Source organism: Parasteatoda tepidariorum, chromosome 3 (assembly GCF_043381705.1).
Source record: "Parasteatoda tepidariorum isolate YZ-2023 chromosome 3, CAS_Ptep_4.0, whole genome shotgun sequence".
NCBI classification, from domain to species: Eukaryota; Metazoa; Arthropoda; class Arachnida; order Araneae; family Theridiidae; genus Parasteatoda; species Parasteatoda tepidariorum.
Genome location: NC_092206.1, coordinates 2,873,446 through 2,883,887, shown reverse-complemented (window position 1 = coordinate 2,883,887; position 10,442 = coordinate 2,873,446). Strand labels below are relative to the sequence as shown.

Genomic DNA, 10,442 nt, shown 5'->3' with positions numbered 1-10,442 from the left:
TGTGTGTGAGGTCATTTAAAAAGTTTTTGTCCAGTGCTCAGAGATGGCGCTAGAGTATATTTTATTAGGTGATGTGGATACTTCTTTGTTTGGCTGTTGTGTTGCCAGTACTGGAAAGATAAAGTGTGTTTTGCATCTACAGGATTGAATATTGATGTTAAAAAAAAATGGACAATAAAAAGGTTAATTTACGACATGTTCTATGAATTTCAGAAATTTGTGAGTAATATAACTACACACGAGAACAATTTTGACTGTTTATTTAGACAGTGATCCTACACTACAAACTGTGCAAAATGGTTTGATAAATTTTGGCAGGGTGCTTTTATATTAGAAGTTAAATCAAGACTGGAACAGCCATTGGAGATTTATGCAAGTAATGTGAGTGCTATAGAGGAAGAAAACGGAAAAACTTCCTTGCAACTGAGTATTTTGCAAGAAACTTAATATTCATAACTCAATCACCATACTATATAAAATATCTTTTAATCAATAGCATGAAATAAAAAATGGAATAAAACAACATTCAGCACTAAAGAACAGTGAAAAAAAGAGGGTGAAGATTAAGAACCTGGTTGCAAAAGCTGGACAACTCCTTAAATTTTTAAGGCACATTAAGAAGACAAACTAAATAATTCATTTTAACCAACTAATTAATAACCTGCTTAATAAATATAGAGAATAATCTTTTGTTAAATAAATATCTTCATTCATGACAATACTTATGCCTGGATGGAAAACTGTATAGCAGAATAACAGAGATTATATTCTCATACAATAAAATTACATTGTTTAAATTTCATTACATTAGGCCAAGAGACAGACCAAAGAAAAGATGGATGATTTAAAACCAGTCAAGATCTCCTACTGGAAGATCAAGGTCAGGGACAGAGCTGATTGGCAAAATATTGTGCAACAGGATAAGGTCCACCCTGGGCTGTAGTGTCAATAAAGAAGAAGAAATTACATTAATTTGAAAGTTATCACCAGATCCAAAATGAGCTTAAGCGATAACCAAACATTTTTGGGGAATGCATGTTAAGTCACCTTTCCTAGTGACATACCTGCTTTACGAGCCAATTAAGGGAAGCATAAAAACATGAAAAGGCAAATTTTTTCAGGTTAGAATAATAATGAACTGTTTAATTTATAAAGTGTATTATAAATCTTCTTTAGTGTTTGAATCGGTACTAAAAGACTGACCTTAAATTCATTAAAATGATGATATTCTCCATCAAACCAAGATTGAAAAGCATGCAGAGCTTAAAGACGGGAAGATAATGGATCCTTGGGTAAGACAATAATTTGGTTTTCCGGTCTGGATTTTGAGCAAGCAGATGAACATTTTGACCTAAATAAGAAAAATAAATATATAAGTCAATTGCAAACAAAAATATTTTTGTCTTTAAAGAACATGTTCTGATATTAGTTTTTTTTTTCCTTTCAAATCTTAACATAAAAAGAAGCCAAAGCATTTTGCTTTTATACCAGTTTGGTTAAACAAGAATGGATTTTCAACTTAATGACCTCATAAAAATGTCTGTTTCATAGCATAACTGCCAATTTTAACCTAGAAAGATAATGAAAGGTTTTATAAATAGTACTTACATTTTTAAAAAAAAAAGTATTGCTTAAAAGAAAAATCAATTTTAAATAAGATAAGGATTTCGGATACGATAACTCTTAAAAAATTTTATATTATAAATTTTAGTTTTTTTTTTAAATTTTTTTATAAATTTCTAGATAAACAAATGCAGCTTGTTTTATTTTCCTCTTTAATTGTTAAAACTATTTAAAAGAAGAAAGTTTAATTAAAAAAATTTCTCAAATTTTATTTAGGGAATATACTGCATTATAAAATTCCTACTTAGAGTATCTATTAAGATTGAATTGAGTAGTAATAGGTCAATAAGCTGCAGTTTTAACCTTTTGCTCAATATTTTCTGTTGCACAATTATCTTTCTGACCCTATTCCATTGAATTAAATTTAGTTTAGGATTCCCATGGGACAAGCCTTAATAGTAATTCTGCTTTAACTATGCATAAATGCTGGTCCTTAATTAATATGCTATTGCTGTTTCATTTAAATTGCATTTATGAAAAAGCTATGTGCAGTGCATAAGAAATAAATGAAATACCCTGAATATCTTATCTAATGATCATATTTTCATCACTACGACTAAATCCTAATAGTTCGAGGGGATGATCTCTATTATGCTAATTAGTTAGTGCAGATGACAATTTAGGATATGAAACCAGACACAAATACAAAAATGTACCTCCTCTGAATAAAAACACTCTTTTTTTTTCAATTGATTTGGATTCTGACCTTCAGGATATAGGGAGAAGCCACTATCTAGAAAATATGGTCCCAACAGTTTTGCCACGAGAACAGTCCAATGTTTGGAGCATGGTCCAAGTTAGGAGAGCTGTCCAATGTTATTTCTTCTTTTTGCATATTTTGCTATATCTCGTGAATTTTTCAAAGCGAATTGAAAGATTTTTGCACACAGTAATAAATTTGTTTATCCAAAGATAAACTCAGAGGCGCAACAGCCCATAGAGGGCCAAGGCCTACAGTGCCCATCTCAGTTTTCTTGACCTTTGGGCTTTGAGGTGCAAGAGCAGATGTTCCGGTTGAATGGTCAGAACCTCCAGTGTTTATTTCCCAAGCATGCTAAGTACTCAATTATCGATCCACTGAACATAACTTCCAAAGATAACTTCAGGCAAAAAATTATTTTTAATAATTATTTGTCTTTCTTTATTATTTTATTTAATAACAGTTGAAAAATTTTGAAGTGTAAGGTATATAGGATACAGAAATATAAGATAAACATTGTAAGATATATAAGATATACGAATTTTTACATCATTTTTAAAAAATGTAATTCATGATAAAATACCAAATTTAAATGAAATTGGTCAAATATTTCGGTAGAAATTCGAATTTCAAATAAAAGACTTCTTTAAAAGTCCATTTCTCAGGAACTATTCAACTGATTTTGTTCAAAGTTTGTATGTTTCTAAATACAATTACAGTCTTAAAGAAATAAAAAAAATTTGTACACCTTACCATTCAAAATGTTTTCAACTATTATTAAATAAAATAATAAAAAACAATTAATAAGGATGAAAATTATCTTTTGCAAGAAATCTGCTCTGGATAAACCAATTCCATAATTGTGTGCAAAAAGTTTTCCATTCACTTAAGAAATTCTCAAAACATTCCAAACTAAGCAAAAAGTAAAATTAACATTAAAGGGTCCAAAATTTTAACCACTTTCCTGATCATTATCCCAAGATTACAACTACCCCCAATATTTTGAGGGCAAGGAAAAAATTTGCCAAAAAAAGGTAAGTTTATTCAGAGAAAGTATGTGTGGTCTGGTTTTGTAACAGAAAAATCATATGCATTAATTAATTAAGATATCTGAAGTCACTTCTTTGAACAGTTTGGAGCAGACTGTCACATACACAAGCAGGAATGAAACGCTCATTTTCCGGCCGACACACTGCCATGCACTTTCTCGTTAACTCCCGACCATCCCATATTTGTGACAGTGTTTTGGAATGTTTTAAAAACTATAATTTTAGGCACAGGATAGCATTGCATCTCCATAGGATTTCAAATACCAGCAGATTTGAACTTCTCCCATTGGGAAAGGATTAAGTTTTAGTATGTAAAAATCCAACCATTACATCTAAGAAATTCAGGATATTTTGCTTATTTTTTCGCATTAGTTTTTAACACATATAAGCACACTGTATTTGATAAATAATTTCAAGAAAACTAATACAAAAAATACTTTTAAAAACAAAAATAGCAAAAATACTTTTAAAAAAAATATTTTCATTTTCTTTGTAATTGAAATCGATAAACATTCAACATGCTCAGAGCAATTCAACATATTTATTCTCAAGACAAAAATGCTTTTTATAAAATTATTCTTTGAAATTGTCTAAAGCAACATTTTACATAATTTCAATCAATATAATTATAATACAAGTTAATTAATTAATTAAAGAATAACAATTTAAAAATGTATTATTTTAAATTAAAATATTTATTCATATTACCTAAATGTTTTAAAAAAGCTGGACTTGTCCTTCCTCATCACCACTCTCTTTTGAGTCAGACACCTGTAACATTTTATTTTGGTATACAATCAGATGTCAATATTTTAAAACTAACATTCACACCACCGTTCAGAAAGTATTTTTGTAAAGTTTCCACCAGAAAATTTTTAATTATTTTCATTTCACGGATTTAATTAAGGTAAATAACACTGCAGATAACAATATCCAGTGGTTCTAAGATAACAGTGCCTGAAAAAAATTTATATTGCAATATTCTAGACGTAAAGAAATATCAGAAAACATGTTATTTTTTTAAATTGTTATTCGAAGTCTTTACAATTCTTTTTCATCAATTAATAGCACTTTTAAATGTAATAAACATGGTTTAATTTTTAATTTTTGAGATCAACGACATAATTGCGGCAATGTGGTCAGCACTGTGCACAGGCCACCTTTACTTCTCAAACAAGCTGGTACCCATCGATCTGAAGCTGGGTGAGGTTTAAGATGTCACAGGAGATCGAGCCCCAGTTCAGTGAAACTTAACACTTAATATTTTCAAATTTTATATCTTATTGAATGAAAGTTTCTTTTGCTGAAATCTAATTATAATAAAACTTAACAAATTGAACACCTTTAAAATTCAAGGAGTTCTCAAAAATAAAGATTTGATCAACTTATGAGGATGTGTAAATAACTGAACCATTCCATAACTTTGAACTGTTGTATGCTGATCAACTAATGGTAAGCAGACATACTTTGCTTTGACAGCAGATGAACCTGAAGGCCAAAAACAATTAAATTTCTTATTGTCCAGATATTGAATGTTAATTCAAGATAAAGCACTAAAATTCATGATTATACTTTTTTAGCTTGACAAAAGGGCCACTTTCAGGAGCCTTGGAACTGCATATATTAAGGAGGCTTTTTTGCATAATTTAAAAAAAATAGCTCTGAATAGTTTTTAAAAAGTGTTTTACTACACTAATAACTACAAATATATTGTTTTACAATATCTTTGTTTGGTTTTTATACATGAATAACTTTAGAACATATACAAAATTTCAGTATTTTTTAAAAAACAAAATGTTTTTATCTTAATTGCATCAAAATTTTAATTAACATTCTTCTTTTTATCTCCCTAAATAAAATTGAACAGAAAATTTTTAATTATTTTCATTTCACAGATTTAATTAAGGTAAATAACACTGCAGATAACAATATCCAGTAGTTCTAAGATAGCAGTGCCTGAAAAAAATTTATATTGCAATATTCTAGACGTAAAGAAATATCAGAAAACATGTTATATTTTTTTAATTGTTATTCGAAGTCAGGGCTCGAAAAAACTCAGAAATTTTACCCGTCCCCGAGGACGGCTTGTCCAACAATGCACCCGTCCTCCGTTGAAACTAACCTGTTGCTTTTAAATAAATAAAAGTATAATTTTCTCCTACTTATTACAAACATTTATATCAATTGCACAATGAATTAGTCTTTACTAGGATTACATTATACAGTAATAAAAGAAATACTAGGTTACTAATAGTAACCTAGTATTTCTTTTATGAAATAATTTAAATGACAAGGGTCAAGTTATCTGGAATGTCAAGTTATCCGAGGGTACTGCGTTTTTTAAATGAATCAAATATGACGTTTGCCAGTTCCACAATCAAGCTAATGATTTACAGAGGTTTCTGAACAGAAATCTGAAAGGGGTTTTCCATTTAGGTAGATGTTCATAATTGCTTTTAAAGCTTCTTGTTTAAGACCAGTACGCATTGTGTTTTTTTGTAAGTTTATTGCTGCAAAGCCCCTTTCAACCGCTGCAGTACTCCCAGACAGAGAAAGCATCAATATATGTGCAGTATGTTGCTGTATTGGGGGTCATTTTGCTGCCTTGTAACTTACAAGACTCTTGTAAGATAACAAAAATTGAAAATTTATCACGAACATTAACGGGTAAAAGGCCATCCGCGCAGACGTCGGATTCGAGAAATTCGTTGTCCGCGGAGAATTTTTGACCGTCAAGGACGGGCTGTTTTTCGAGCCCTGTTCGAAGTCTTTACAATTCTTTTTCATCAATTAATAGCACTTTTAAATGTAATAAACATGGTTTAATTTCTAATTTTTGAGACCAACGACATAATTGCGGCAATGTGGTCAGCACTGTGCACAGGACACCTTTACTTCCCAGATAGGCTGGTACCCATCGATCAGAAGCTGGTTGGGGTTTAAGATGTCACAGGAGATCGAGCCCCCGTTTTTCATAATGACAGTTCAGTGAAACTTAACACTTAATATTTTCAAATTTTATATCTTATTGAATCAAAGTTTCTTTTGCTGAAATCTAATTATAATAAAATAATAAAACTTAACAAATTGAACACCTTTAAAATTCAAGGAGTTCTCAAAAATAAAGATTTGATCAACTTATGAGGATGAGGATGTGTAAATAACTGAACCATTCCATAACTTTGAACTGTTGTATGCTGATCAACTAATGGTAAGCAGACATATTTTGCTTTGACAGCAGATGAACTTGAAGGCCAAAAACAATTAAATTTCTTATTTTTTATTGTCCAGATATTGAATGTTAATTCAAGATAAAGCACTAAAATTTATGATTATACTTTTTTTAGCTTGACAAAAGGGCCACTTTCAGGAGCCAGGAACTGCATATATTAAGAAGGCTTGTTTGAATAATTTTAAAAAAATAGCTCTGAATAGTTTTTAAAAAGTGTTTTACTACACTAATAACTACAAATATATTGTTTTACAATATCTTTGTTTGGTTTTTATACATGAATTACTTTAAAACATATACAAAATTTCAGTATTTTTTTAAAAAACAAAATGTTTTTTTCTTAATTGCATCAAAATTTTAATTAACATCCTTCTTTTTATCTCCCTAATTAAAATTGAATTTCACCAGACATAAAATTGTACCTTTAAGCTTCTTTTGTTCAAATTTTGAAATCATTCTTCAAATATAGTGTATGTGAATAATTTTATATCATTTTAAAAAGAAAAAAAAAACTATTTTCCTAATTTTTCCATTTCAAAATTTTAAAAATAAATAAGAGAAAGAAATAAGCTTTATTTGAACTCTCAGTAGTACCCTATATTATAAGGAAATTTTCTGTCCTTATTTCTTATTAAATTTTCTGTATTTATTAATTCATAAATCAATGTTATTTTAGAATTTAGATGTCAAAAGTTTACCATTTTTAATTCATCATTGGTAAACAAAATTATAAAACTGAAGTTTTTATGCATGAAGTTAAAATTTAAAATAAAATTTATTAAAGATGACTGTTCTATAATTTTGTGCTTACTCTTTAAAAAGTTATTTAATGAATATGTTTAAGAGGACTTCATCTTTCATATTTTTTAATACTTATTTTATAATGATTTTTAATGCATTTAAAAACATGCTCTAAAAACTTTTTTACAAAAGGAAGTACTAGTTTAAATATATAAAACTAAAAAATTTTTGAAAATACTTAATCAACCTAGATGATTAAAACTACTCAAAAGAGCCTTAGCAACAAAATTTCACAAACTTTGTAGTTTTCATTCAAGTATTTTGCAAAGGAAGTGTTGATTTAACTGTTAAAGTCTAGTAATTTTCTAAATAAACAACAGAAAGGGAAATTTTAAAACTAACGGTACTACCAAGAATTAAATATTTTTCTGTTAAAAAAGAAACAAACATTTTGAAAACTTTGCAAAAATTATAAGAAACAAGTTTTTTTTCTTTCAAAATAAGTTTTAAATACAAATGAATAATTAATTATAAAGATGCTCTTTGCTTTACACAACATTTCTAATACATACTAAAAAAGAATTAAAAATAGATATAAAATTTACAAAAAATGTCAAGTACAAGAATTACTAGACTTAATTCCCAATTATATTTTTTTTCACATCTGGAAATCATTTTCTTCCTATGTTTAATCCTAGCTATAAAATATCATGATGCATGTCAGGTATAAAAAATAAGAATTTTGTTATGCAAATTTCATCTTATTTTACAGATAGTTTTCCTAAGTAATTAGTAAGATATAAAAAAAAAAAATTAATAAATAACGCGGTCAGATTTATAGCTTTCAGGTGCCGATCCTCAAAATGTTATTATTTTAACAAAAAGAGTATCTTCTTTTTTCTGCTACAATCAAGAAAGTGTCCTGTTAAGTACCTGCTTTTTTTATAAAAAAAATACACTTTTTAAATAAAGTCCCAGCAATTTCAGACTTTTTTCAGTTCTATAACTTAAATGAATTTTAAAATCACACCCAAAAATTTCACCGCTTTTTCATAACTTAAAATCTTTAAATCAATTTATTAAATAATATGAATCAACTTTCGCCTTCTGAACTTAAAATTTTATCGTAAAGTTTTTTTCTTTTTTTTCTTTGCCTAACTACAATTTTTTGGTATTACAACATTACTATAACAATGTCAGTTTAAAACTGTAAGAACAGAAAAATAATAATATTTGTAAGGAAAATTATCTGATTATTCTTATTCTTAATTTATTAAATAATAACATTTTTCTTACAATCTTAATATCTATTTTTAACACTCAAAAAAGATTATTTTTCATTTTCATAGAAGTGTTTGACATTACTTGGGAGAGGTCATATTTTCAAGATAACTCATTATGAGGCCTGAAAAATCTCTTGAAAGAAACAAATTTGATTACCTATGGCACAAAACAAAAATATTCAAAGCATATTTGATTTTTTAACCATATTAAGTTTATTGCTCTTAGCAAAGAAATTACCTATCTATTTTAAAATGTTAATAAAACCAAAAATAAGAATACTTTGTTTTTAATATTTACTGCTATAGTTAAAAACCAATTATCCGGAACATTGTGTCTATGCTGGACTTCTAAATATGCATAAAGCAGTGCTAATTGACTGTTTATAAAACTCAGAATTCAAGGCAGTCAGGTTGAGTGATAAATTAATTCATCCATTTATAGCTCAATATTAGATTCAACTTTAAAACTATATGGACCTAAATTTAAACGAAAATTAGCTCAATCCATATTTTGCTTTAACCAAAAATAATTTGAATTTTTTTTACAAAGATTTTTTTTTGAACGCTTTAGTACTAAAAGTAAAAGCAAACTAACTTATTTTTCAGTTAAAGTGTTTGCACTGTCATTGGAATGGAAAAAAATATTTAAATAATGATACGGAAAATTTATTTTAAAATTAAAAAAAAATAAAGATAGGTTCCCAAATAACAAAAATACATGCAATTTTCAAGAATGAAGTTATACATGTAGATTATACAAGTAGAAGTTACAACAAGTAGAAGTTATACAAGTAGAAGTTACTACACTCCCTCTCTTTTTTTACTATTTCCGCATATTAAGAATCACAACAGCTTGGCCATTTTTATAATATTACTATATTAGGTACAATATTATTTTACAATATTACTGCACTAACTCAATCTATTTGAAAGAATTTAGTTCTTCTCTTCTATGTTTCCTAGAATAATATTGTCATGAAATATTTAGTAGATGTGTACATTATTCCTTTTAATTTAATTTTTTTCCTTAAAAGGAAATATTTGTCCCCTTCTTTTATTTCTTTACAAATATCTTAGGAATTGAGGTGTCAATACTTTTAGAAATAAAGTTTCAATACTTTTATTTCTAAGGGTAACTTCCTTCATTATTTGCATCATAGAGCAATTAATAAGAAATAGCCAGTATGACAAATTTAAGCAACACTATGTAAAGTTTTTTTTTTTTTAGCTCACCAATGAAAAATGAGCTTAAAAATTAAACATTTTCAAAAAAGCTTAAGTCTCCTGTCTCATAGGATTATGATGTATGCAGTTTGAAATAAAAGGTTAAAATTCATACTAAAAATAAATTTAAAAATGATATTTAAATACTAAAAAAATGGATTTTTCTTAAAAAAAGTAAAGTCACATGTTTATCAAACGTAAAAAGTAATAAGTAACATAATATGTTAACTAAATGTTGATCACATGAAAAACTTAGACAATTCAGTTCCAAGTCTTAACTAAGATTGTATCGTTTTCACTGTTTGAGTTGTTAGTGCTTACAAAACCAGATTTCCTGCAACAATATGTAAGGATATTTAGGTTGCCCTTTAAAAATTCGTAACCCAACAATAGAAATTTTTTGAAGTCATAGTTGAAAAATTTTCCCAGAATGTTTCTAAAAATTTAATTGAAAAAATAAATAAAATGTTTTAAATTTTTTTTCATTGGTTACAAAAAGGCTATAGTATCAGTAAAAATTTTAAATCTACTTTTATGAAGTTTAATCTTTTTTCCCTATTTGATTTTTTTTTTTTTTTTTTTTAAAAAAA

The 10,442-nt window shown here is 27.6% G+C and overlaps 1 long non-coding RNA gene across 4 annotated transcripts in view; it reads right to left on the bottom strand.

Moving 5' to 3' along the window:
- The window catches only part of LOC107444898 (uncharacterized), a 33,371-nt gene that overhangs the window by 19,435 nt on the left and 3,494 nt on the right, over nucleotides 1-10,442 (bottom strand). For all 4 annotated transcript variants that reach the window (XR_011636317.1, XR_011636318.1, XR_011636315.1 and 1 more), the window contains exons 3-4: nucleotides 4,081-4,143; nucleotides 1,204-1,351 (exon numbers count right to left, since the gene is read on the bottom strand). This is a non-coding gene — a long non-coding RNA (uncharacterized lncRNA). The remainder of the gene's footprint in view (nucleotides 1-1,203; nucleotides 1,352-4,080; nucleotides 4,144-10,442) is intronic.